At 32.1% G+C, this 12,753-nt stretch overlaps 1 protein-coding gene across 1 annotated transcript in view; it reads left to right on the forward strand.

The window, feature by feature from the left end:
- Positions 1-1,225: 1,225 nt before the first annotated feature.
- Positions 1,226-12,753, forward strand: part of LOC111044348 (ornithine decarboxylase 1) — a 42,426-nt gene continuing 30,898 nt past the window's right edge. Inside the window, exon 1 of the mRNA XM_022329464.2 lies at positions 1,226-1,519. The gene's annotated coding sequence lies outside the window, so the exon portion shown is untranslated. The remainder of the gene's footprint in view (positions 1,520-12,753) is intronic.

Below are 12,753 nucleotides of genomic sequence, written 5' to 3' on the forward strand. Positions count from 1 at the left end.
GGACCTCACTATACCACAGTCACTGTTACCAACTTAATTTTTGTTTTCGTGCACTAATCCTCCATATAACCCACTACTTTGCGTTGCCATGTTGCAAATCTGGAGTGCCGAAAAAATTTTTCCTACAGTTACGTTGAAAAGTGGCCATTCCTGCACTGATTACAGAACGCAAAGAATCACTTTTCTGCACTAGTGCACTAGTACTTTGCGTACTCCAGATTTGCAGCATGACAATGCAAAATAGTTAGTGGGTTATATGGAGCACCGGTGCAGCAAAATCAAAATGGAGTTGGTAACAGTGACTGTGGTGCACGTTATAATAATATTAAGGACATCATGTACAGCCACCACATCAGTGCCACAGCCGCCCCTTCATTCATTTACTACTACATTATTCAATTTGACAATAAATTAAGGTTTTTATTAATAACAGCATCACCCACACAAACATTTGATGGATTCCAGCCATCATTTTACCCATAATTACCCACTTTTCATATTCAATGGTAACTGTAGGAAAAATTTAATGTGAAATACGTGCGCAAAGTTCCTCTGCTGCACTCAACAAACCATTCCGCTTCTTTCGTTTCACATTAACGTTTCTTTCGGTGCAGCAAACTGTCACTTTGCGCACTAGTTGCACAAATAACTATTCCCGCACTAGAGCGGAAGAGTGATTCTTTGCGTTCTGTAATCAGTGCAGGAATGGCCACTTTTCAACGTAACTGTAGGAAAAAAATATTACCTATTGCTGGATGGCTACCGTATGTAGAAAAGTAGCTAGGCTATAGTGAGGTCCACGTTATAATGACAGTATTTGATAAACTTTGATGTTGCTATCCTCGTCTCTCAATCGACAAAGCAGGTAGTACTATCTTTTACTAGCTCCGCAACGATGCCAAATCTGTTTTTGACAATGTATAAATATAACTAATTAAGGCAGAGTACAGACAACGCTGTTCTTCTATCTGTATCCACTGACATTATAACGTGGACCTCACTATAGATGTAAATTTTCTTGCTGAAAATTATTATCAAAGTAGTTCTTGTTCTTACTCGAGCTTTTTTAAAATATTTATAATCCTTTTTCTTGAGTATTTTACCTAGTATAGAGAATTATTGAAATAGTCATTTAGAATACTCTCAGGGTCTTTCGATTTTCTTGTTTTCATGATTGAAAAATCAATATTCTGCGCACAATTGCCACTGCTTACTCGATCTAGATGTAGAGTTGTAGAGTAGGCTGTGCCATTGCCATCATATTCCTATCTCCATCCTTTGCTGCTCTTGTCTGAGCCTTGTTCACTTGTCATTGATATCGCTAACATCAAATCTTTAATTTTGTGGGCTGAATTTCGATTTATTCCTCTACCATTGGCATGGTAGATCATTAGGATAGTTCTAATAGTTAGAATATCCTGCAAAAGTTTGAATTTATTTATTCCGAAGTGGCTAAAAATCATTCATCATTCCGTCGATAGATAAAAGGCAACCTCCAGGGTGGCCTATATTCAGTAAGGTAAGAGATTCATGTGATATTTGCTTATAGTTTGTTTTATAGAAATTTCATTAATGTTTATCGTGTATTTTTTCTTCGATTAGAATTTGAAATTTATATGTGTGTGCATACGGATGTAAATAAGTCACTAGTTATCGAGAATAGTGACGTAGTCAAATGGGAGTCGCCTATTATAATTTGCTTTTCCGAACATTTATAACCTATTTCGATAATAAATAATGAGAACCCAATTAAATTCTGAACTGATTCTAAACATCTTGACAAAATTTTTCTTACTTTGAGAGCCAATTTGTCTAAATTTTATCTTCAGTTTCGCAATATAACCTCAACTTTGATGATGCTTCAACCTACACCAATAAGAGTGAAATCTTTGTATTACTGTAAGTACATGATTTGAACTTACTGAATGTTGAGAATCAATCTCAATAGCTAATTTATCGTTCAAGCTACCTTTTATGATAGTTTCATTCAGTCAATGCTTGCTGGTTACATTCAAAATAATTTTGTAACTGTGCTTTGTACCTAACCTGTGCAATGTGCATGTGCATTAGTATTAGTATTAAGCTGGATTCGCACACAACAGTGAAAATATGATTCACACGAGTTCTAATTGAACGATTCCTCTCAGACCGTCCGAGTGAGTACAAATAATATTATTATAACTTGTGGAAATTATATTTTCTCTATTCATTGACACTATTGTTTGCGAATCCAGCTTAATAGTCATCCCATGGTCTTATAGTGAGGTCCACGTTATAATGACAGTCGAGAAAGTTAGAAGAACTGCGTTGCCGATTCTCTGTCTGGCCGATACCTATATAATAATAATTTTTCATTATTGATTGAAATGATTGAATTCCTCAGTGATTAAATAATAAATTTTGAGATAACATATTTTGTTAATTATATTTTTACATTGTTAAAAAACTACCTGGTAATTTTGCGGAGTTAGAAAAAGAAAGCGTTATTTGGTTTGTCGAATGATACAACAGGATAGGAACACTATTGTTAATTAAATTCTGTCATAACGTGGACCTCACAATAGTCAAGTTGCTCAAAAACGGAGTAGGGGTCGTTCGAGTGTTCAATTTATTTACAAGATTTTGGTGTCAAATTTCCATTAGCTACGTAACTGAGAATCTCCCACGTCTAACTAGAAAAAGTTATGAAATGAGCAAAAATGAAATTCCTTTTATCATGTCATTTGTTTTAGAAAAACTAAATTGAGGACAATTTATAGATTCTATCGTGAAATGAAAATTTTGAGATGATGAGACTAACGGTTATAGTGAAATTCACGTTATAAAGTCAGTGGAAAAGATAGGACCACAGGGTTGCCAAGTCTCGTATTTCCAACGTCTTCTAGAGTACCTATATAGTATGATTCAAGTTATCCCAGTATATCTGATATTACGTCGCATTATAATTGTTAATAATTATTACTGATATTGTTGATTCTTGTTAGCAATTATGAATCATATTTTATTCGTCAAGAAAATATATTATTCATGATTTAATGATACATTTTATCAATATTTTGTTAGTTGCTGGTTTGGTAAAGGATGGAGCTATCCGCTTTGTTAGACAAGGATAGCAACACAAAGTTAATCAAGTACTGACTTCATAACATGAATTGATGAATTCCTCTAAAATGATGAGATTCTGATGCCTAATGCTGGCCACTAATAGTAGGGCATGCATGTTTATCATTCACACACACATGTTCATCATGCATGTTTTTTCATCAGCTAGAAGCTTCTAACATAAAGCTAACAACCAATAACAATAATAAACCACTGGAAAATTACAAATTAAAATGATAGAAAATGATTGTCTAATGCTTGTATTCTTATTCTATCATTTTATTAATTTCAAAGGGTACTATAATTATATTTTATAAATCAAAATCAAATCAAATTTTATTTGCCATTTAAAGAAAAAAAAATACAATTGAATAATAACATACTATTATGCAATATTGTATACAATATAATACACTTAATACAATACAGGAAAAACCCTGCTAAGGCATAAGCCTGAGCGCAGGTAAGTTGCAAATAATCTTATCTAGTGCATCTTAATAATAGGATAATTTTTTACTTTCCTTGCCTTATTACCATAGTTAAGGAAAGTATTGCTTTCCGAAAAAAATTAAGGTACCCCAATTCGTAAATTTCTATACGTTTCGAGGTCCGCTGAGTCCAAAAAAGTGTTTTTTGGGTATTGGTCTGTATGTGTGTGTGTTTGTGTGTGTGTGTATGAGTGTATGTGCGTCTGTGTACACGATATCTCATCTCCCAATTAACGGAATGACTTGAAATTTGGAACTTAAGGTCCTTCCCCTATAAGGATCCGACACGAACAATTTCGATCAAATGCAATTTAAGATGGCGGCTAAAATGGCAAAAATGTTATCAAAAACAATGTTTTTCGCGATTTTCTCAAAAATGGCTCCAACGATTTTGATCAAAATCATACCTAAAATAGTCATTGTTAAGTTCTATCAACTGCCCATATCTGTAAAAATTTCAGGAGCTCCGCCCCATCTAGGTAAAGTTTGATTTTAGATTCCAAATTATCAGGCTTCAGATACAATTTAAACAAAAAATTCCAAATGGAAAAGATTGAGCATGAAAATCTCTACAATTAATGTTCAGTAACATTTTCACCTAAAATTTAAAATAAGCTCGAAATTCAAGAAAATATTATCATTTCAATTGCAAACTGTTGACAACTGTTGATTCTATTAAATCATTCACTATGAAGAGATATCAGACCTCGTGTGTCTCCAGCGTTATAGTCCAGTCACCAGCTGGCTTAGATCTTTGAATAGTAGACTTGAGATGCGCGGGAACACTAGCGTCAGGTGATAAATTTTCATAACGGCAAGGAAAGTTGTATGAGTGCGCCACACCAGATTTTTATCATTTGTAATTATGATAATGATAAAAATACAAGAAAGTAGCCCCGAATTCATACATTTTAAGATTATAAAAAATAATTTAACATCAGAGCAGCGAAGAAAAAAAAACAAACAAGAAATGGGAGATAAAAGACCTAAGCTCTAAAGATTTTGCTGGAAACCATTCCCTGGGTTGACGCAACAATGTTTGACGTCATGTGTATCATGCATGTCCTACCGTTGATGGCCAGCCTAATACATGTGTAGATAGACCATCTATATTGTTGCTTTCGATTTTTCCTTTATGTACATTATCCAAGGAAATAAATAAATATACTAATCAATAAATAGATCATATATAATACGATAGGCCTATCTAATGAATAAATGATATAAGTAAATGAATGGTTCTTGATAAATTAATCATTTCATGTAAAATGTACGTTAATGTAGTTCATGCAGAAAATAACATAGAAATTCAAAATCAAATTATCCTTCTAATATTTATATTTTTATGTTATGAAAATAAACGTTGAAAATCAAATTGAAAACAAAAATTAAATGTTGGATTTTTAATTTGTATGTACATACAAGTAGCACCAAACAAGAAAGTGAATACATTCGTTAGTATACCTGTGACTTTATCACGGTTCCAGTCAGATAAGTGAGTAGCAAATTGTTGGAAGATCTGTTTAGTAATAATAAGATGATAATTTTGTAAATTATTCCAAAAGCTATAACATTGTTAAGGCAGGTATGCTTTGCTGAGTGTGTACCGCTCAAACCTGTTGTAACGCTGTAGGCTGTACATACCATTTCAAATTTACACTAATTTCAGTGAGACTTTCACTGTTAAATTTATTCTTGCCAGAATTCTTCGCTAGGTCCAACTAATTGTGATACCCCTCTTCTGCCGGGAGAGCTACAATCAATAATCAATTCGTAGTTAAATGATGGAACTGTAATTATGGAATTGAATAAAAAATAAAACTATATAAATAGAAATACAAATCTCAGTACCCTTCTAAATCATTTTATCACAACATGTTTGGGACATTAATGCCATTTTCAATTCTTGAGATTCGTATTTCTTTTTATATTACAAGTAGCCCTAAAGAAAAAAGATAATAAAACTATAGTCTGTGTAAAATAAGTTGAGACTTTGCTCTCTATCTGAAGAAATTACAGGGTTGCCAAATCGTGTAAAATTGCAACTTTCTCAAATTACCAATTTAACATCAGAATTGGATGTACAATGTCATCCCCGATATCCCATTAGTGCTAAAAGAGTTTCAGGGTTGAATGATTAAAAGGAAGTTTAAATTTTTTATTGAAATTGTAAACATGGCGAAAAAATGTTTATCTTTTGAATTTCACTTCTCTCAGACTCATGGGGCGTCGTAATGCGTAAGAATTTTTTATCAAAATAAAGGGAAGAATGTCTCCTTTCTATTGATGTCTGGATCTTTTTTATCCGACTTATAGTTATTTTTTAATGATTATGTTCGTCAATGTCCAGACATTTCGAGCAGAAAACATGAAATTTTCTCCATGCTAGAAACTTTTTTGTTTCAAAAGATAAGTGGGTGATAAAAGCGAGAAAGTTTCACAAAAATAATTGAATTTTTTTCCAGTTGTCAAAAGTATTCGGAAGAATGTATTTTGGTCTTTAAGGAATTTTTAAGTTAAAAGAGCGGCTGCTGGTATGCATTGTGTACTATATTGTATGCTGAAGGCTGACAATTTACAAGATATTTGACTGAATTATTTCAACTGCAAGCAGCTGGTTGCCATGAGAAAGGCTGCAATGCAACACTGCTTGGATTATTCGATGCGAGGTTGTCATTTTCACTATTTGAAATCATGTGGCTTGCAATCACTGCATTTTTCAACCGTTTTGTATTTTTTTTGTCCCATCTATTTTTAGCATATGGTGGCACACCATTCAGCAGCTATCCTTGACTTTGAAACTCATGAGAGGCCAAAATACGTTCTTCCGAATACCTTTGACAATATTGGAAAAATAATTTTTCCAACTATAACTTTTCTAGCACTACTGGTATATGGGGGATGATATTCTACATCCAATTCTGACGGTAGATTGGAAATTTTAGAAAGTTACAATTTTACACGATTAAGCAACCCTGTAATTTCTTTAGATGGAGAGCCAAGTCTCAACTTATTTTACACAGACTATAATGATTTTTTGATTGGGTGGCCACTCAATTTGAAATTGTACCGCTCAACCAACTATAAAAAATCTTAACAATAAATAAGATAATAATAATAATAAGTCTATTTCCTTCAAAACGAAACAAATAACAAGAAAAATTATTCCAATAATAATAATAATAATAATAATAATAATAATACACATCAGAATGTGACTCGAAAGGCCAGGCGTTCCGAGTTCCAGCGGTCTTAGAAGAATATATCTTTTGATATCGATATAGCTATAAAAGTTATATCGTTAACGAAATTTAAAGTCCATAGAGGAGTTGACGATTTTTAGAGATAAGCTGAAGAAATATTTGATAGGATTGTTCTTATATTCATTTCAAGAATTTTTTCAGATTTGATTGTGTTGAATTTCTTATTGACTGTTTTTGTTATTTTAATATATATGCCGTTATTCTGTACATCTGTTGAATAAAAGTATTTGAATTGAATTATATTGATAACTATATCTGTATAGCCTCCTAAGACCGCTCTCTGTGTGCACACACTCTCAGGATTGAACTTACACTGTGCAAATGACCCTTAAAAGTCACCTGCTCTGTTTAAATTTCAAAAAGTTTGATAAGTAGGCTACTTAGTTTTCTGGGCACATTTGAATATTTTCTTATAAAACTCATTTAGCTCAGCTGTTGTCCAGGACACTTGTCTTGAATTATGTGATCACATTTTAGAATTTTATTATCAAACTGGTCTTTGATGTATGATGTTGAAACTTGAAAATTTCTTGGCATCAAATTTCAAGGTACCGTGTATCGATGTAGCTTTTGCTTGCTTTTTTGGCTGTTTAGATTTTAGACAAGGATGACAGAAACAAATAGGCAAGTTGAAATAAATTGATACAATTAATCTAGAAAATTAGTTACAGACAGAGAGGGAAAACAGAATAACACATGAAGAATGAGTGATCGATTGAATCAGAATAGAAAAAATTGTCACTAGAATGTGAACATAAATATTCATATAAATGTTTGAGAATAATTTATAAGATTCTCATTTAAGAGAATACAGGAATCATAAATAAAGTACTAATACTTATTGAAAAATAAACATTTCTAAAAACTATGGAATTTGAAACAAATCGAAAACAAAATAACAAATTAAGTTTTACTGTAACGTCTGTAATATTTAAACTGTAATGTACAATGGCATTTCCTCTATAATTCAGGTCAAATCTATAGTAATACTAATTTTCAAAACTTTCTAAAACAAGGAAATTAGTTGACATTTTGTTTCAATTTGGGTTGACATGTAACACTTTGGAGACATACTCTCCATTATGCTAATTATACTAATCAATTTTTAAACCTTGAAAAATGCATTCAATTTTTCAATAACCACTCATGAATGCTACTCATTTTATTTGATAGGTCAGTTCTTAGTCTACCAAATTCTTAAATACTGTATAGCCTCAAAAATACAACAGCTCACGTGGTGGTTTGATAGTAAAAAATAAATCTGAGTGAGAATATACTAATATGTATCGATAAGCTTGTCATGAATGGCCTGATTCTTCCAATCTTTATCGTTTTTTTAATAATTGGTGAATCCTTTGTCTGTGAATATTGTCCATAGTCTATAATGAATATTGACTGAATTTTTATGTTATGAATATATTCCAGTTCCTTACTATTGCCTTTTGTTTTGAAAATTATCTTCGCCGTATTCAATCTCTCAGACTTCGAGGCTAAGCCGCTTAAAAAATATCAACATGTGTAAAGTATGTAAATTGAATGAAAATTGCCAAAACAACTAATTTATTAAACAGTTTGAAAAACTATTCTCGGTTGTTACACCATTATCAATCTTGAGTAAACTTGAACATTAGCAGTAGAATATATAGGATGTCCCCCAAAAGGTTTAAAAGCCTATTATCATAGATTCTACATGGAATTTTCAACAAAAAAAGGCTATTACAATTTTCTTAGATCGACCTTAGCTTTGAGATGTATAGATTTTTCGATAGTTTTTAAAAACGTCAATAACTAGAGAACTATCATTCAAAATCGAATTCTAAGGATATGGTTGGAAAGAGGAAGATATGTCTAATAAGATTCATATAATTTGTTCCTTTGTTAGACGTGTTAGAACTTTTTATGAGCGTTCAAAGATGAAAAAGTACATTCGTTGAGATCAAAGCCAAATTTCAAACTGTTTGAACGCTCATAAAAACGTCAAAAAAGGAACAAGTTGTATTGGACATTTCTTCCTCTTTCCAACCATATCCTTAGAATTCGATTTTGAACGATAGTTTTATAATTTGACATTTTTCTCAAAATATCGAAAAATCTATTTATCTTGAAAATTAATGTCGTTAGAAAATTTTACTGGTCATTTTTTGTTGCAAAATTCATGTAAAATCTGTGATCTTCAGCTGTTTCACCTTTCGTGGGGCACTCAATATAGTACGGATGAAGCCCTACGATTGGCCCTACGAATAAAAAAATTGTATAAGTTTTCTCTGCTGTTGGCCAATGAAGGTTGAGCTCTATTGTCATTGGCCAAGACAAGACTCGTCCAAGTATAGTCTAGTCTCGGCCAATGTCAGTAGAGTTCATTCTTCTTGGTTCAACAGCTAACTGCCAATCATAGGCTTAACCCACACTATTATATATCCTGCTATTCATTTTTGAAGCTTTCAGTTTACTAGATATTGATAACCGTGTAACACCGAAATTAGTGTCTCAAACTGTTTTAATAAATTAATGGCTTTGACAATATAAAGTCGTTTTTAATCAATATAGATATCTACCACAAAATCACCTCCACAACAACACAAATTTAAAGTCTTTAAACAATAAATTTCTTGAAATTTGACATTTTGTCAACATACACGTGTTATTATTCAATTCTTTTGATGCGTAGTTGGAAACTAAAAGGTTTTGCTCTTTTTTGTTTAAAAAACACGTACTATAAGCGCTTCTGAAATCTTATAAATGCACGTACATTAGTTGTAGGAAACGTTCTGTAGCCGTTATCATTATTTATTTGTACTTTTAATGTTGACCATATATTACGATGTTGAATTGAGTCTTGAACAAATAGATCCATCGAATCTAGTGATACAAAATATAATAGTCATGACAAGGAAGTTAGTTTCTACAACACCGTTATAGACTGTACAATACTATATATGCGCATGATCTCAAGTGTTATACATTCTATCATGTCACTTGGGGCAAAGTCGTCTAGTCCAAAAGGCCAGAAAAATGGAACAAATCATTAGTAATTTAAGGTTTTATTAGTTTTTTTTTGTTCTCTTAACTCGTTCCTAGATGTTTTAATAGAGAAGTTAATGGAATATGTATAATATCAATGAAACTACGCCTTTTCAATTGTATTTGAGAAAGTATCTTGTAATTCAGATAGTCATTTGAATTCTTATTTGTCAATTCAAGAAAATGTTAGATGTAAATGAGAACAGCCAATTGTATTTGAGAAGTTATCACTTGTAATTGACAGTTGTGAATTGTATTTGAGAAAGTATAATTTTTAATTTAGAAGATGGCAGTTTTAATTGAAAAATCAAATAACCCAGCTGATCTTGTTCAAAACTTGAAATATAGAAACACAATACAATATATAAAGTATTCTTTTATTTTGTTTTGATATTTTTGATTATGTTTCAATAATTTCAGTAGCCCTAAAAAAAGTGAATATTGAAATATAAAATGTAGGATAATTTTCTGCTAAAATGAATCCTGATGATAAGTAGAACACATGACGCAAGTGGATAGTATTCTCATTTGCAATTAATAACTTTCATTTACATTTGAATGCTTCTCAATTAAAAATCACTATTCTCAATTACATGTGATAACTTCTAAAATAAAATTGACTGTTCTCATTTACTCATGTTTTCTCAATTACATATGACTATTCTAAAATACAATTGATATTTTATCAAACCACAGCACAATCACATAAATACGGCCACCCCGTCTTTCGGAGGAGACGATAAGGCGTCGGTCCCGACTACCTAAAAAGTAGTCGTCATCTCTCATCATCATCCCTCTCACTCATTACCCACACACAAGCCTGAAGCTTATGTGGGCATTACCCTCAGTATTATTAAATTAAATCGATACTTTCTTAAATTCAATTGGAAAGGTGTAGTCAATTTTTATTTCAGTGGGTTGAGTAGAATGTAGAGACTTGAGTCTCTCATTAGAACAAAGTTGATTCTATGAAACGGTGTTTCCAATATTAAAAAAGTAATTAATAAAAACCATATAAAAACCTTGTAGTACCCTTTGTTATTAAAAACTTAAAAAATATTTCAACGACTAGTTTCGACCCTATTTAGGTCATTTTCAAGTTGAAATATTTTAAAGTTTTTAATAATAAAGGGCACTACAAGGTTTTTAAATTTTTTTTATTAATTTGTACAAAAGTAGCCCATGTAAGTGAGGTGTTTTAAAAAAATAATGCTTGAAAAATATGAATACTGAATATATTATATATGATAGTATAATTATGACAAGATAGTTTCCACATGATTTACCAAAATATTTTTATTCTTTTGAATCTTGCGATTAGATAGAATAAAAACACATCTGACTTGAAAAAATTCAATGGAAAATACAAACTTGGGCCTGTTTAATTGATAGATTATTTCGTTTTTTTTTATCATAGGAATTTATTCGACCTCAACTTTTTTTTTATTCACTCCTGTTAGGACCTTACTAAAACGATTTTTCAGAACGAATTCGAGCCAACACCATTGATCGCCTAGCAACCTAACACCAACCATATTATGAGAACCACATTATAGAGTCAGCACCTAATGGTTTGCTATCCTTGTCATTAGACTAAACAGATAGCTCCTTGTCCAACTCACCACCCATTGTCAAATCTTTAATAATAATATTCGTATGGCTTTTATTGGTGGGGAGTTCTTGACGGAAGTTCCACCTCGCCTGGATATATCATTTGAGCCGTCAATGGACCTTACGACTGCCATACTTCAGCCTGTACCGACAGTTTAACGTGCCCATCCGATAGATACACGGGAGTAACCTGCTCAAAAACGTTTGGTTATGAGCAGGTTTGAACCAGGGATCTCTAGGCTGCTACGCAAGTACTCTATCCACATCACTCCGTCAATTCGTTTGTAGGGTATTGAGAAATATAATAAGCTAGATACCAAAATATTTAATCTCAATCATGAAAGCCAGTAATTAAATATTTAAAATACATATTTTCCTGACGAATAACATATGTTTGAGTTATAATATTGATCATTATTAACAAGAATCCACAATGTCGTATCAGATATACCACTAGGATGGCTTCAATCACAACTATCTGCCATTCAAATTCAAATTATTTATTTGCATTTACATTATTTTTCACAAAATGTAAAAAATGTCTGCATTGTCAGCATACACACAATTCAATATCAACATATCCATGCCATAGAAAGCTGTGGAAAAAGAAACGTTACAACTATGCCACCTGACGTTTTCTGGTTTGCGCACAGGCATTTTTTGCCCATGCAGACCATTTTCTAAAGATTTATTTGGCTTACTGTATTCATGAGGTTGTTTTTATTCTTTGCTGTTGTTTCATATTGATAATGAGTACATAAGATTATTACTTTGTATGTAAAGTGCATTTTTTTAAAAATAAATATCTTTTGTCTGTCTGTCTGTCTGTCGTTATAATGCGAATCTGACTGTAGAAAGTATTTGTTTTTAGGAAAATAATCGTACTTGGCTTGATTTCGATTTTATTTGTTTCGATGTTTGAACTGATTTTGAAGTTATTCAAAATTTCGTCTGTGTGTCAAAATTGTATCCTGTGTTCCGAAACCAGGTGCTAATAGACATTTGCGCCGAAAATGATGTCCCCATATGTCAAAAGTGTATACAGTGGACTGTTATCTATAAACTTGTCACAGTTGTCCTTCAGTGTCGGGCCCACTAACAAGATAAACGGTGTTCATCTGACCACAGACTACTATTTGTTTGTTATTCTGCGCAACCCTGAAGTGCATGAATATGTGGGCGATAAAACCAGTTATTGTACTCGAGTGACTGTAAACAACGTGAGTCATTATTTGTGTTCCCTCGCTAAGTGGCTTCCTTTCCTCCCA

The sequence above is a fragment of the Nilaparvata lugens genome, chromosome X (assembly GCF_014356525.2).
Source record: "Nilaparvata lugens isolate BPH chromosome X, ASM1435652v1, whole genome shotgun sequence".
Classification (NCBI taxonomy): Eukaryota; Metazoa; Arthropoda; class Insecta; order Hemiptera; family Delphacidae; genus Nilaparvata; species Nilaparvata lugens.